Source organism: Rhinolophus sinicus, chromosome 1, assembly GCF_057876585.1.
Source record: "Rhinolophus sinicus isolate RSI-liver-muscle chromosome 1, RSI-T2T, whole genome shotgun sequence".
NCBI lineage: Eukaryota > Metazoa > Chordata > Mammalia > Chiroptera > Rhinolophidae > Rhinolophus > Rhinolophus sinicus.
The window spans coordinates 184,837,752-184,853,875 of record NC_142501.1 but is presented as its reverse complement, the minus strand read 5'-3'; the positions used below and the strand labels follow the sequence as shown (position 1 = coordinate 184,853,875).

Sequence of the window (16,124 nt, the reverse complement as noted above, 5' to 3'; positions counted from 1 at the left end):
AAATGTCATCTTGAAACTTTGCTTGCTGTTTACTAGTGCATTAAGAAGAGAATATTGCCAGTTTGTTTTGCGACGTAAGTAAAATTACCTTTAAGCAAGGTAATAGAAAGGAGTTAAATAACCGTCCTCTAGTGTGGAGGCATAAGCAGAGCCAATAGGGGAAACATTTAACCAGGCGCTGGTGGTTGGTACATGTCGTGGTTATAGCAAAGCGTAGATGTACAGGAAGCTTACTCAATCCCAGTGCTGCTATGGAAATGACACATAGCTATACTTTAACACAATTTCCTTGTAGCTATACTTTAACAAAAATTCCTTCCAATGTCTAGAATCAGGCATTTTGATGTGTATGTAAAATATAGGTTATTGGTTTATTACAGTTCTGCTTAATGCCCTGTGCCAACAACACAAATTCAAGAAATAGCTTAATACAGCCTGAGAGATTTAGGGAGCACTTCCTGGTAGCCAGAATTAAACATGGGACATTAAGGAGAAGGAAGGTTCTAGAATTTGCCCCTTTGGCAGGTTAGCGCCATCTGCTTTTTGTGATTTAGGTGTGGTATTATACAGGCCTTGGCAGAGGGCAAAGGGGAGTGGGGAGCATGAACATGGCTAGACAACTGTGTGTCTGAAAGTCCTAAACTTCAGCCCATCTGGGTCCTCAAGGCAGAGCATAATTTTCACCCTAAAGAAAGGAAAAACTAGGAAAGGAAAGGGACCATGGAAGATCTAGAAAGCTATGTAAAAGCCTACGTTTGTTATTCTCCTATGCCAACCACAAAAATGTTCTACAAATGGAGTAATAAAGAATGTATTCCACTCATATATGGTACGTGCTATTTTCAGCTTCCATCAAAAAGCACAGGGCTGTGTATATTTTCTAGAGCGGCTTTCACATGACTGGCAGAATAAGCCACTGCTTTCAAATGGTATGAGGCTATAAAAAGCAACTCCAAAGCCATTAAGGTCAGTGTATTTGGCTCTAGTTTCTCCCAGAATTTAAATTGCTGCGTCGTATTTGAATAAATTATTTGTCTCTCAAAAGCATTTATTTGACCAAGCTAGGCTTCGGTTTCTGCAAATAACCTATTGATGGCGATTTATGTTTCCTAAATTTGGGTCTATGAAAGGGGACCTAGATTCTCCAACCCAATCCAACACAAGGAAGAGCACACATGAAGAGGCAGCAAAACAGTACCTTAAAAGATTAAATTCCTGAGTCTAACAGCATGCCATTTTAACGATTTTAAGAAATAAGAGTGACTGTTACCTTGGTTTCTGAAGTAAAGCTGTAAAATATTTATCTATTGAATTTTCACTGATCCTAATAAATTAAAGAAACTGCGACAAAGTGTCTATTTCTGCAATTTTCACCCAGAAACTTTATATATTAAAAAAAATCATTTGAATGAAACAAATTTGGTTTATACATCATAGTAGTTAAATATTGTTAGGAAATATTAGTGGCTAAGTATCTGGGTATTCAGAATGACTGCCAACAGACCTATGGTCTGTAAAGGGAATATAAGATTGTTTAGAAGTAAGTCCCGGTGTCTTTAGCAAGAGCAAATGATCCAGGAGCCTTCAGCTATGTCAAAATGTTTTGATGTATTTCTCTCTCAAAACAGAGCGCACAGGGCCAGCCCAGTGGCTCAGGCGGTTAGAGCTCCATGCTCCTAACTCCGAAGGCTACCGGTTCGATTCCCGCATGGGCCAGTGGGCTCTCAACCACAAGGTTGCCCTTTCAACTCCTCAAGTCCCGCAAAGGATGGTGGGCTCCGCCCCCTGCAACTAAGATTGAACATGGCACCTTGAGCTGAGCTGCTGCTGAGCTCCCAGATGGCTCAGTTGGTTGCAGTGCGTCCTCTCAACCGCAAGGTTGCCGGTTCGACTCCTGCAAGGGATGGTAGGCTGTGCCCCCTGCAACTAGAAACAGCAACTGGACCTGGAGCTGAGCTGCACCCTCCACAACTAAGATTGAAAGGACAACAACTTAACTTGGAAAAAAGGCCTGGAAGCACACACTGTTCCCCAATAAAGTCCTGTTCTCCTTCCCCAATAAAATCTTAAAAAAAAAAAAAAAAAAAAAAAGAGCGTACAGCTCACTCGAGACTTTTTCCACTTGTGACCAACTGTGCTGGTTGACAAAGTTGCAAAGCGAAGTTTCTAATAAACAAATGTGTCTTTTGTTGCCTTACTCTACTAAATGTCCCCTGTCTGGAACTTGAACACTTCACCCCAAAGCATAGGTAGCTGTTGACATAATAAAGATCACAGAGTGAGTGTTTGCACATCATTAATTTTGTTGCAATCCTTAGCCAGTTGCCCATTTCCCTTAAGCAAAAACCTGGAACAGGATCCATATATCTTGCTCTGGATTTCTTGCAGGAATACCATTTCTTTCAGAAATTTAGTTTCGATATACCCAAGCTATCCCTCCAGGAGATAATGAGAAAAAGAGAAAAAAAGAGTTTGGAAAAGAAAAGGGATACCAGACTATGTAAGAGTTTTTACAGTGAAGACTTAAAAGAGAAAGAAAACGTAGAAAATTAAAAATAGATATGACTGCTGCACTTAAAGGGCTCTTAGGGTCACAAAGTAAGACGTATTCTGTAAAAAAGTCAGCTTACAGCCTGGGGCGCAGAGAAGCATTGGAGCTGAGCATCAATCATTGTCATTAAAACCAAGAGAGCCACAGATATTTGGATGGAAAACCAAACTGGGGTAGGGACTAGGGGTACATGCTGTTACACAGCCACACAGTACTGAAAATCTCTACTTCTACTGAAACATTTCCACCATAGCAACAGTAAACACATCTATAATTAAAATTAATTTAACATGTAAAAAGAGTCACATGTTCTATATAGCAGAAATTGTTAGTTATATGTAAATTATCAAATAAATAATTATAACGTAAGTATAAAAAGTCTACATATATAATATACAAAATAGAATTATGATTATTTATTTAATCAAGGCTTTCACGTGGGACCTTGGCTCTCAACGTTCTTCCCACATTAAGTCAGCTTTTCATTCTCATATTCTTTGCAGTAAGGGCTGCTGATTTCAGGAACCTAATCCTTGAAGTCCACCCTCACATGCCACTTTGAGAACACAGAAAGGGACAAGAGGCACAGAGAATAACTTTTGCTGGGATATCCAGGAAGTGCGTGGAGAATGCACAGGCAAGGAAACAGAAGTAGTGGATGAAATTGCTGGGGCCCAGTCTCATAGCCAGAAATCATTGCCTTCCTTTCTGTTTGGAGCTGATTTCCCCTGCACCTCCTATGACAAATCCTAGGCAAGAGTTCCTGTGACTAAAAATCTCCCAATTATTAATAACAAAAACTTCCTAAGAATGTCTCATTGACAAAGTAACATATAAGCCTCTACCTTATTATAAACCATAGATAAGAACACTGGAAGGTTACCTTGAAACAAAACACACTAAAATGTAATTTACACTATAATCCGAAAGCAGCATAAAATCTGCAATGAATTGCTGGTAGGATCATAAATTCGTACCATTTTTTCCAAAATTTGTCTCTCTTTTATTAAACATGAGGAGTTTTTAAAATGCTTGTACCTCTTGATATAATAACTCTACTATTGAGAATTTACTTTGGAACATGTTTTCAGTACAGAAAAAAACATCTAAAAATACACTTGCTAAAACACTGAAACAATTTACATGTCTCCAATAGGAGACAGAAGTATCCATGAAATATATTAGATTTATTGTTTTAAAAAACAGCACTATATTCTCGTTTTCGTAAAAATGTAAATGTATGCATTAAGAAAGATCAATTAATATATATACAAAAGAATATCAGCTATTAATGCTGGTGGTAGGATTTACCCATTATTTTTATTTTCTTTTGTACTTTCCTATTTTTCCCTAAGTTTTTGTGATAACAGTATTCACCCTTGCATCTGCATACAAAAATGTTGTCAAATAGTTTATTAAAATTATGTTTAAGGCTTTAATGACAAGGAAATTACAAGTTATGATTTCAGCAATGTAAAGACGTATATTACATATATAGAAAAGAGTCTGAAGAAAAAAATACTAAATATTAACACTACTTGATGAATTTATGGGTGGTTTTTATTTTTTCTTTATTCTGGATTGCATTTTCTAATTTTCCACATTAATCATTCTTATAATCAGGAAAATACTAATGGCTATCTTAACTATAAAAGCATTGACAGAGTTAAATAGGGAGAGTGTGCTTTTGTTTTAAAATGGTATTGTGTTTTGTACAATTTCAAGTATGTAAAGAATGCATGTACAGAAAAGTCAGAGCACAAATACAGTAAAATATTAAGAATGGTTGTCCCAGTGGTAGGAGGATGAGATTTCTTTTCCTTCCTACATTTGTGTCGAGTCCACATTTAAAAATATTTTCATTATAAATGTGTTACAGCTAGAAGTATCAGAAACCATGTATAGTTGCTGCTATTGCTTCTACAGAAGCCTTTATTAACTGAAATTTCTATTCATGTTTTCAACTCAGCCTCAATTAATTGCAATAAAAAATATATATTTAGAATGTTGTTTTGGAAAAGCCTTGAGAAAGTCTGATAAACTATTAACTATTTGGACGTCACAGCTCTAACTTGGAGTACCCATATACTGGGGGTGCCAAAAAAATGTATACAAGTGGATACTTTGGTCAATGTTGCTCAAGCAATAGTTCGCCATAATTAGAAGTGTCTGGACGCTGATGGTAACCACTTTGAGCACCTCTTGTAATTGCAGAAGTAAAACATGACTTGTATTCATCTTTTGTTGTCAGTATATATTATTAAAATTTTAATACAGTTTTCCTTTCTTAAAATATGTATACATTTTTTTGGCACCCTCTGTACAATTAAGCTAGTTCTTAGAGTCTACTTTCAAGAAGAGTCTTAATTGTGCTAAAGTGTGATACCATGTTTCCTTGAAAATAGACCTACCCGGACAATCAGCTCTAATGCATCTTTTGGAGCAAACATTAATATAAGACCCGGTCTGATTTACTATAATATAAGACCGGGTATAATATAATATAATATATAATATAATGTAATGTAATATAGTATAGTATAATATAATACAATATAATATAATATACAAAATAACATAATAATATAATACTGGTCTTACATTAATTTTTGCTCCAAAAGATGCATTAGAGCTGACTGTCCGACTAGGTCTTATTTTCGTGAAACGCGGTGCTTTCTGCAGGGTTTATAGGCAGGACAGGGGTGAGGAACTGCTTTATAAATGAATCCTTTCCATATAATGGATGTCACTCAATATTTACAAAACAAAAACAGTCACTTATTTGGGGGTGTTTCCCTGAACAAAACCAACTGTTTTGCAAATGGCAGAGAATTAGGCCAAATCAGATTTGACGGAGAAGATAATTCAGTCAAAAATGAAAACCCCTCAAAATTATTGGTTGCTAGATGGGAGGAGAGAGGGGATGGGGTGAAGGTGAAGGGATTAAAAAGAGCAAATTAGTAGTCACAATATAGCCATGGGGACATGAAATATAGTATGGGGAATATAATCAACAATGTTGTAAAGATTATGTAAGGTACCAGCTGGGCACTGGACTTATCAAGGGGATCACTTCACAGACTATGTAGCTGCCTGACCACTGCTCTGTACAATGAAGCTGAAGAAGAATAATAGTGTATGTCAACTGTAAGTATATCTATCTATCTCTATATATATGTATGTAAAAAAAAAAAAAAAAAAAAAAAAAAAATATATATATATATATATATATATATATATATATATATATAGTCATGGGATATGGAGTATCGCATAAGGAAAATAGTCAATGGTAACAGTTATATAAGATGTCAGAGGGGTAGTAGCTTGGGAGAGGGGGTTATCACTTTGTGGGGGGTGTAAATGTCTATTATGTTGCTTTGTACACCTGAAAATAATAAAATAAAATAAAAGCAAATCCCGAAGTCTTCTTTTGTAAACGTAATTTTTGTGCATCAAGAATGTTTTAATAAGCTTGTGTGGTACTCTAAAAAAAATTTTCCTGATATTTGGTGGATTTTTGCTTTATTGTACTCATTATCAGCTAATAGTTTCTGTCCTCTGCTTTCTGTGACAACAAAACTTTGGATATAAGCTAAAATTACCAAATGATTAGTTAAATAAATGATGGCTTTCAAAAGAGTATATAGATGCTATATATAAATTATTTTTTTAAAAATTGAAAGAATGATTGGAAACATTAATTTAAACCAGTTTGCAAAAGTCCATTAAAGCATTATTGAATAACAATCCCACGTGTTCCAAAATTCTAATACCATATCTTTTTTTTATTATCTTTTTTAATTTATTGGGGTGACAATTGTTAGTAAAATTACATAGATTTCAGGTGTACAATTCTGTATTACCTCATCAATAAATCCCATTGTGTGACCATATCTTTTTTAAAAAAGTAGTATTTTATCCCTAATTTCAAAAACTATGTATTACCTACTTTTCATTCACTTCTAGGAATTTATCTTAAAGATAATTCCATAAGCTTGAAAAAATTGTTTTCCCAATTCGCCAATTAGAATTTTTTGAACAGGTGCATTATAAAATTCAGAACTTTGCATTTCAGGAAGACTGTAGGTACATATACCATGTATTAGGTCACACAGCTCACCACCACCACCTTGCTGGATCTAGAAACACCAGATATTCAAACATTAATATATCCAAATGAGACATATGGATATATCCATTTTAAGTTGGATGAATAAAGACTATACAGAACTTTTGGTTAGTTCAAAAAGGGTGCTGACACCAAAGGCTATCAAGGGAAGTAGAGAAGGAAGGAAGAAGTCAAGTAAGGAAGGAGGGGACTTTCGTTTTTAGAAGTTTAGATTTTGACACAATAGATAAATAATTCTGGACCTATAAGACTAAGACTACACTGTCCATCAAGATGGGACTTGTTAAATTACAAAAGCATTTTATTTGTACATGAAATCCTATCATACAATGTTAGATGAAGAAAATAAGTTGCAAAATGCTAAATATAACACGATTCTTTTTTCTTTTTTTATATTAGTGTCAGGTGTACAAAACAATAGTGATTAAACATTTACACACCTCACAAAGTGACAATCCCAACAAATCTAGTACCCACTTGACACTGTACATAGCTATTACAATACCACTGACTATCTTCCATGGGCTATAGTTTACATTCTGCGACTATATATATATATATATATATATATATATATATATATATATATTATAGTTGACATTCAATGTTATTTTATATTAGTTTCAGGTATATAGCACAGGGCACGATTCTTTATTGTGGGGAAATTTTATTAAGATAAATTACATGGTTCCTGGAAACGTAATACCGTATTTCCCCGAAAATAAGACCTAGCTGGACCATCAGCTCTAATCGTCTTTTGGAGCAAAAATTAATAGAAGACCCGGTCTTATTTTACCATAATATAAGACCGGGTCTTATATAAGACCCACTCTTATATTAATTTTTGCCCCAAAAGATGCATTAGAGCTGATGGTCCGGCAAGGTCTCATTTTTGGGGAGACAGGCTATTACATGAAACATTTACTTTATTTTTTACCTTTTTGTATTAAAAAAATAAGCAACGTGTTTTGATTTTACTGCCTAAAAAATGAAAGATAGCTATTCATTCAACAATATTTAGTGAGTACCTACTCTGTACTAGGCATTGTGGTAGGGATACAATAATTTTGCAAAAAGTCACTTCCTTCATTCTTACATTCTGCTAGCATATAACATGAACAATAATAACAAAAAAATTAAAAGTGCTAAGATGGAAAATAAAGCAAGATGGGACAATAGAGTAACAGGAGGACTATTCAAACTAGGATCACCAGGTTTATGAGGTAAAATTCAATTTAAACATTTTAAATGAATACTCATTACCAGAAAAAAAAATCAGAGCATTGTCGAGTCCAAAGAATATCTATATTTTAACTTGCTAAGACCCAAGTACAGAAATCAGCTTGTAGAAATCTGTACAAATATAACTTTCGAATACTAAAAAAGGATTCCACTGAAAATGTTCCCATACTTACTCAATTATCGAGTTTTGCCTTTGAGTTTTTTTCCATTTCTAATAGATCCAAAAAATGTGTGCATAATACTCTAATTATATTGGTCATAATGGACTTTTATATAATTGATCACCGCAGTGCTGTCTTCTAAGGAATGTTTGACTCTCATGAGGCTTTTAAGAAAAGGTTAAAGATGCAATATCGTAAACACAGGAAGAATAAATACAAAGACATTATGTGGAAACAGAAAAATTGAAGCTATCAAATATCTAATGAGGTTTCAGGATTCAATTTGAATTTCAATGCAGAAATTTTGTAATTTTATCTTAAATAAGTGGATATGGAAAACTTTTAAAACCATACCCCGAGTTTAATGAAACACAATGACCAAACTCAAGATAAGCAGTACTCAAGGGATAAACACATGGCAACTGTTCTATCACTGCTGGAAGCCTGGACAGTAAGGCAAATAAATGGCCAGTCAACACAGAGGACAGAACTATTTCTGACCGACCGTCTGTGCAGACGGGGCTTTAAGTGCTACGGAAAGTAGCAGAAAAGGATGGCTCCCACCATCAAGGGATTTTTAACTAAGTAACTTTTTCCCCCTTTCCAACCAGAAGTCACTTAAAAAGACCAGTGAGCAATAAAAACACTTATAAACTAGAGAAGAGCCTGAAATAACATTGGAAATTTAGTAAAGCCATATACAAATAAAAGTAAGAGTGAAAATTCAAATAATGATCATAAAATGGGGGTGGGGGTGGTGCTGGTTATATATTACTTAGGAATTTTATAAGTCCAGGGTAGAGAGATGAAACTGAAAACAAACTTTTTTAAAAGTAGAATAGTCTTTTTTTTGTTTGTTTTTTAAATGCCAAGCTCCAAAAATCAGTAGTGGATAGAAAACCAGGGAAGTAGTTATCCTATTCAGTTTAGCACTGGTCTATCCTTGGGAGTAAACTATAGTCAGAACTGTTTTCTATGGAGTGAAGCACATTTAGAGCTCAGCATGATTGAAAGCACTGTCTCTAAATCTGAACATCATGCCAAGAGGTAGTCAGGAAACACTATAAACTCAATGTCCAATTAGCATCAGGAAGCTAAAAGATGTAATTCCATATTTAATCTTATTTCCATTAAATCTAATTTTCATTGATGACCCTATACAAATACAAGTATAATACTAATATTTAACTATAAATGATCACTTGAAATTGGTTTCTTAGACATACATATGCCATCGAAAACTGTATTAAAAAAATTGAAACAAGTAATAGCCTATAAAATGAGAAGTTATTTGTTTTCTGGTTTTTTGGGGGGGTGGCGGCGGCTTTTTTGCTTCTAAAATATCCCCTGTTAGTATAATCTGCAGCAATAAATATATTAGAAGATTGGGGGCCCATTTCCAAAGCTTGTATTGAACAGGACCAAAAATAACATTCTGGTTAACAAATATCTACACTTTAGAGGCACATCTTCGGGATGTCAAAAAGGATTATGTGTATCTTTAAAGGAAAGAGTGAATTCCATCTGCAAGGTTCATGGCCCTGAGAACAGAAAAAGCAGATGCTTACAACACATGTCCCAACTGCACTCGTCATTTCCCTCCACCAGATGTGTGCCGCCTCCTTCATTTCTTATAATATCTCTGTAAACTGTATCACCAGTGACTCAGGGTAAAGGAAATCTTATCATCTCAGCTTCAAACTCCCTCCTCTGCTCCCCTGACAATCACCCCAGGTTCTGCCCATTTTAATCTCCTGGCTATTACCTCTCTGCTCTCTAAGTTCACAAACACCTCTCACTTGCAGAGGGGAGGAATTCGTCCAAACATATCAATAGCCGCAACAAATTAAATCCATCCATCAAAAAGATACATTAAAATTATTTTTTTTAAACTAACAGAAAGCTGACATAGTACTAAGAGTATCGGGCACTATTAGTATTTTGTACTACTAGAGTACAAAGTGAAAGTGCTAAGATGGATAATAGAGAACAGTCCACTATGAAGATACAAAGTCATGAACGTTCTTCACAAGGAGAAACTGGAGCACCACAACCACGGTGGGGAAAGGACTGATCAGGCATTGAATGCAGCACTCCCTTTCTCTCTGGTTTTGTTCCCAGTCCAGTTCCTGCTTTATTGACTTCTTTAAAGCTTTTAAATGGCTCCCTGTGGTCAAAAGTCCATTGCTTATTTAGACATACAAAAAAACTTAGAAAACGTCAAATATGTTGTATTAGAAAGAATAGTGCAGTGAACAATCTCATCAGGTACAACAGGAATGGAAAATCTTTTTCATCTATCCTCTACCTTGGATTTTTTTGCAGCAATCCTAGAGACAATATCATTTCATCTGTAAATATTTCAGTATGCCTCCTTAAGAGAAAGGCTCTCTCTTTTTCTTAAATTTATTGGGGTGACATTGGTTAATAAAATTATATGGGCTTCACGTGTACAATTCTAAAAATACATCATCTATATATTGCACTGTGTGTTCACCACCCAAAGTCAAATCTCCTTCTGTCACAATATGTTTGACCCCTTTACCCTTTTCTGCCTCCCACTTACCCTTTTCCGTCTGGTAACCACTGAATTGTCATCTGTGTCTGACTTTTTGTTTGTTTTTTTTCATTTGTTGCTTTCAGTTTTATATCCCTCATGCGAGTGAAAGCAAATGGTTCCCAACTGTTTTCCTCAGATTTATTTCACTTAGCATGATATTCTCAAGATCCATTTATGTTGTCGCAAATGGCAATATTTCATCTTTTTCTTTTGGCTGAGTAATATTCATTATATATATGTGTATATATACATATATATGTATAGATACATATGTGTGTATATATACACATACACATACAATGGTTAGTAAAATTACATAGGTTTCAAGTGTACAATTCTGTATTACATCATCTATGTAGCATATTGTGGGTGGAGAACTGACCATCCAGACAGAGTCAGGTCTCCTTCCATTACCATATATTTGTGATAAAGCCTTTCAAATGTGAATTTAATATTTGTCAAATATCTGGGTGTGATAAAGAGAGGGATACAAGATCTAGTGGAAAAAGACCCTAACTCCAAACAAGGCTCCAGAATCCTATTGCTACAGGAGCAGAAAACTGCTTCATTTTATTCTGAATGTGCATTTTTGGAGCTATGACTCCCAGGCGGATCAACTCACCTCTTTCTCCCAACTTTTTCATTTACGTTCACTTTCAAATACAGGGGACAGAAATGCTCCAGAGAAGTAGAATAAGACCAAGATCAGGTTTAGTTTGTTATTCTAAGGACATGGGGGACCGGGAGATCACTGTTGTGATCTACGCCGAGTCCATCACAGTGCAGTGTCTCAGGGAGACCATGAGGACATGTCTGTAGCCCCCTATCTTGCTTCAACTAGAGGAGCTGCTTTTATTTTGGGGGTTACCCAAAATCTCAGCTGAAATTAGGGTTCCAAGGCCAAGAAGTTTAAAAATTAATGGTGTCAACACAAGGCCCTGGATCAGAAGTTAACAGACCAGAATTCTTGTCTATATTTGGCCATAAAGAAGCCATGGCTTCTCCTGGGTAGGTAATTTATCAACTTTGGGTCTCTGTTTTCTCACTTAATACAACCTCCTTATTATACAGATGTCTAATACATTTTGCCATATTAAATTATATACATACATATCATTCTATAAAAAGAAAGTATAGATATGCTAGTAACCTCACCAAAAACAATTAACGAAGGCCAACAAAACTCCCATTTCTCAGAGAAAGAGAAGTAGAGTAAGGTAACTTACTGATGAAGAATGTACTAACCATCAGATGCTCTAGGTATTTCATTGTGGGACTCAGAATACTGGCACAAGATTGGTCTTATTTGATTGGTGAGAAATTGAATCCCTTAAAGATTTAAAATTTCTGGTATTTTAATTTAGTTGATGTAGATAATTTATGGGAAATAGCTCCATATGGGTTTATGAAGACCCAGGTTCTAACCCTCACTCTACCATTTCATGAGAATTAAAGCAATCTCCTTGGTCCTTGGTTTCTTCTGCCTACCTTTCTCACAATTCTCAAATAAGGGACTAGGTTGAATGATTGGCCATTGGCATATTACAACTACAAAATGTGTTTTACCTTATATCTTTATTTCTCATGGTCAGAAATCATTGTCAGAATAGGCCACAAGAAAAGTGAAATAAATTCATGGAAGAATCATCTATTAGGTTCCATTCACTATTTAGGCATCTGAATGGAGTAAGAAGGCATCTATTATGGAGGATCTGATGCAGAAACCCTTTTCCCACCAGGACTGAAGTCAATTAAATAACATCTTGAAGAAAAGCTCCTGATCTCAGGCTTATTAGAGAAGAAATACGACATTAAAACAAACAAAAAAAATTTTATAAGGTTGAAAGTGAAAGGTCATATCCCCTAGAACAGGAGATGATTAATTAGATGAAGGTAAACAGAAAGTTATTGGGTGAGCTCAGAGGTTAACACGAAAGGATATAAAATAATGAAACATTATGTTTTATTATTCCAAATGACCATTATATGAATGCAGATTCAAAATTAGGCCATAACGTGATACAGATTAGTATAAACTATGTTTAAAATAATTGTTTAAAAGGTCTTTTCTGAAATATTTAAAACTGAGAAATAAAAATACCCAGAGTAATATGAAATTGTATATCTTGATATAAAGAGTTAATCTATTCCACTAATATTAATGTTTAAAGCAGACAATTTACAGTACCAACAACACTAGACTTCTCTGGTAATGGATTAGTAATCCTACATTTGATTTTTTTTTTTCTGGGTAGCAGACTATTGCAATTTTAATCCCAGACATGACATACACCCCTGAGCCAAATAACTGGAAAAGCAGCTTAGCACGTGTTAGAACTTTGTTAAAATAACAAATTCCTACCTCAAACATATTTTGAACAAATAAATATAAACAAAGTAAGTGAACTCCATTAAAATTTATTTGAATCAGTTGGAGCATTATTTATGGCTTCTTCTGTTTTTGAGTAGAAGTTGTTTGTTCATTATGAATAATGATTAATGCAGTTTTCCATAAAGTAACATAAAGATTTCCAACGAAAGACTGAGAATATAAATTAACGGAAAAACTCCAGGTTCTTTATAAAACAGACCAAACTTGAAAGCATTTCCCCCTAAATTGACATTCCACACTCATAGAAAGTTATTCAAGGTATGACTGCATATTAAACAGGGTTTCTACCTCCAATGTTAAATTCAGTGAAGCACTATGTATTGTGGCTTTAAGGAATGTCAGAAAATTTTAGTTCAACAGGTTTTTCTCTTATTTTTTATAGAGATCCAAAAGTTAACCTAAGTTATGAAGCTATTATTTTAGCAATAAAGAAGTAGCTATAGTTATTGAATAAAATGGTGTCATGTACCGTGCTTTGCAGCACATAATGCACTCCCATGTATAATGTGTACCCACGTTTTTGGCCCAAACTTTCAGTGAAAAAATATCTTTCATTTTAATTTTTTAGTTCAAAATTTTATTTCCTTACATTTAGGTACTTGGTTTTTTTTGTATCATAAAGGAATGTTAGCATTTATTTTTTAACATATTATGGTACAAGAAATGTTATGTAATAAATAATTACAAAACACAAGAACAGATATAATGTACAAAAAATTTTATGTACCAGTAACAAATTTACAATATTTACGCATCACAGAAGGCCAAGAACTCTTCATCATTGCAAGTTCATCGCAAGTTCAACAAAACTGATTATTGTATTCCAGGGTATTATTTTGCATATGGATATCATTATTGATTTCTAGAGTTACACTTTTAACTCATAAGCATAAATAAAAGCATTAAAAACATTTATATAAAAAGAACAAGACAAACAAATGAGAAACAGAAACTCATAGACACAGACAATAGTTTAGTGGTTGCCAGAGGGTAACGGGGGCGGGGGGTGGGGGGTGGGAGATGAGGGTAAGGGGGATCGAATATATGGTGATGGAAGGAGAACTGACTCTGGGTGATGAACACACAATGGGATTTATAGATGATGTAATACAGAATTGTACACCTGAAATCTATGTAATTTTACTAACAATTGTCACCCCAATAAATTTAATTAAAAAAGCAAAAAAAACAAAAACAAAACAGGTGCAGTGAGCCAAAGAGCAAAATATATTGTCCCCTACTTTAAGAGACCTGGACCCACAGCAAGCTGTCCTGGCCAGATGATTTATATATTTTTTTGCAAGATGAGTGTCAATTGCAGGGCTGGCCTACAGCAGCCAGGGAAAAAAATGTGAGTAAAGGTCTTGATTTCCATCTACAAAAAAAAAAAAAAAAAAAAATTTATATAGATACGGAATTAGCACTACCCAAGTATAATGCGCAGCCTTATTTTTCCCTCACAAATTTGGGCAAAAAAATGCTCATTATACACGGAAAATATGGTATTTATGTTGTCCCACTGACGAAGGCTCCTAAGTTAGTTTTGAATTAACTATAGTACATAATGCTAACAACCTTTTGGAGAGGTTTCTTAAATGATACTATAATTATAATTTCTATAATTGCAGTTCTCAAGATAATAAAAGAAGAGATAAGTCCTTGAAAAGTTCTTACCCATCTTTGGGTTTTCCTTCATTCCTTCACAATTCTGCCCCCACCTCAACTCTGGAAGAACTGACGATAACTTCTCCAGAACTTATGATAACAGAGGCTAGGACTCCCTGAATACTAACATGTTAATATGCACAACCACTTTTTGGTGTAGGCACCATTATCACCCCCCTTTGTGGTATGGGGAAGGGAAACCTAGAAATCTAGCAAGTGGGCAGAGGTGGGATTTGAACCCAGGCAACCCAGGTCCAGAGTTCATGCTCTCAGCCACTATGCTATGCTGTGATTTTCCAACATCTTGGTCTACTTTTATAATTAGGGATATACTATTTTCCCCCGCTAAAAGCAATGAATTTCCCTTCTCCATGAGTCTTTCTGGGGAGAGATTCCACCCCTGAGCCCTCCACCCTTCCTCCCCACAGGTACCACGCACTGTGTTTGCACTGTGAGGTGACTTCCTTCCAAACATTCCCCGGCCCCACCTTCTAACACACAGTTACCAACTCTGGGTCATCTGATGCTTTAGTGCCCGTGTGAATGTTTATCCTGCTCCCCAGTGACTTACAAGAGGAACATTTCCTGGAAATATTGCAGATGGACATTTCACTGTGGTGAGGTGTTTAGTGTCTGAATCACTCCTGTTGCCTAGAAACCTGTTAGTGTTTGGCAAGAGGATGGCGACTCAGACACAGGTACAGTCAGACATGGGGCCGATATTTATTCAGCATGACCTCCTCCCAGCACTAGGCTGTCGATTTCCTGCTTAACCTTGACACTGTTCTTTCACTGAGAGCAGAGGCGCCTTCAGTGCTTTTCAACTCAGGGAAATTCAAAGGGCACTGTGCTGTACATGGAGAAGACAGATCCCTTATAGCCGAACTATATGCTACACTATTTTTCTTACTGAGTTCTGGAGAAAAGTTTTAAAAGGTAATTACAGGATTCTTACACACAAAAGGGAACTGGAATTATAGGGTGTCATAGAAGTAACTTGCCATCCCTGCAAGAATTAGTTCTCTTCTGAATTCAGTGAATGTAACGCATTCCTAAACAGCACTGAGTCACTGCATATGACTTCATTGTCAAGGAAGAATTTTTTCAGAGGGTTGACTCATGGGGTAGGCCCCATTCAGGCCACAAAAACTGTTATACACATACCTGTGTCTGTCTGTCTGTCTGTCTCTGTTTTTGGGGGGAGGGTAACAGGTAAGAATTGCCGACCACATATAAGCAGCATCAGTACTGAAGGGATTCATCCTCCAAAACCGTAATAAATATAAACAGATATCACAGTCAGCCTAAGGTCAGCTCACTGATTTTTCTCTTCAAACTTAAGTTAGCACACATGCCTAGGTCACTCTAGAAGCTAAAAATCTAGAACAAAACACTCTAGAATAAAAAAAAAAAAAATGGCT

General features: G+C 35.4%; 1 protein-coding gene across 6 annotated transcripts in view; it reads right to left on the bottom strand.

Moving 5' to 3' along the window:
- SGMS2 (sphingomyelin synthase 2) overlaps positions 1-16,124 on the bottom strand; it is a 154,833-nt gene that overhangs the window by 30,331 nt on the left and 108,378 nt on the right. The gene's annotated exons all lie outside the window — the stretch shown is intronic.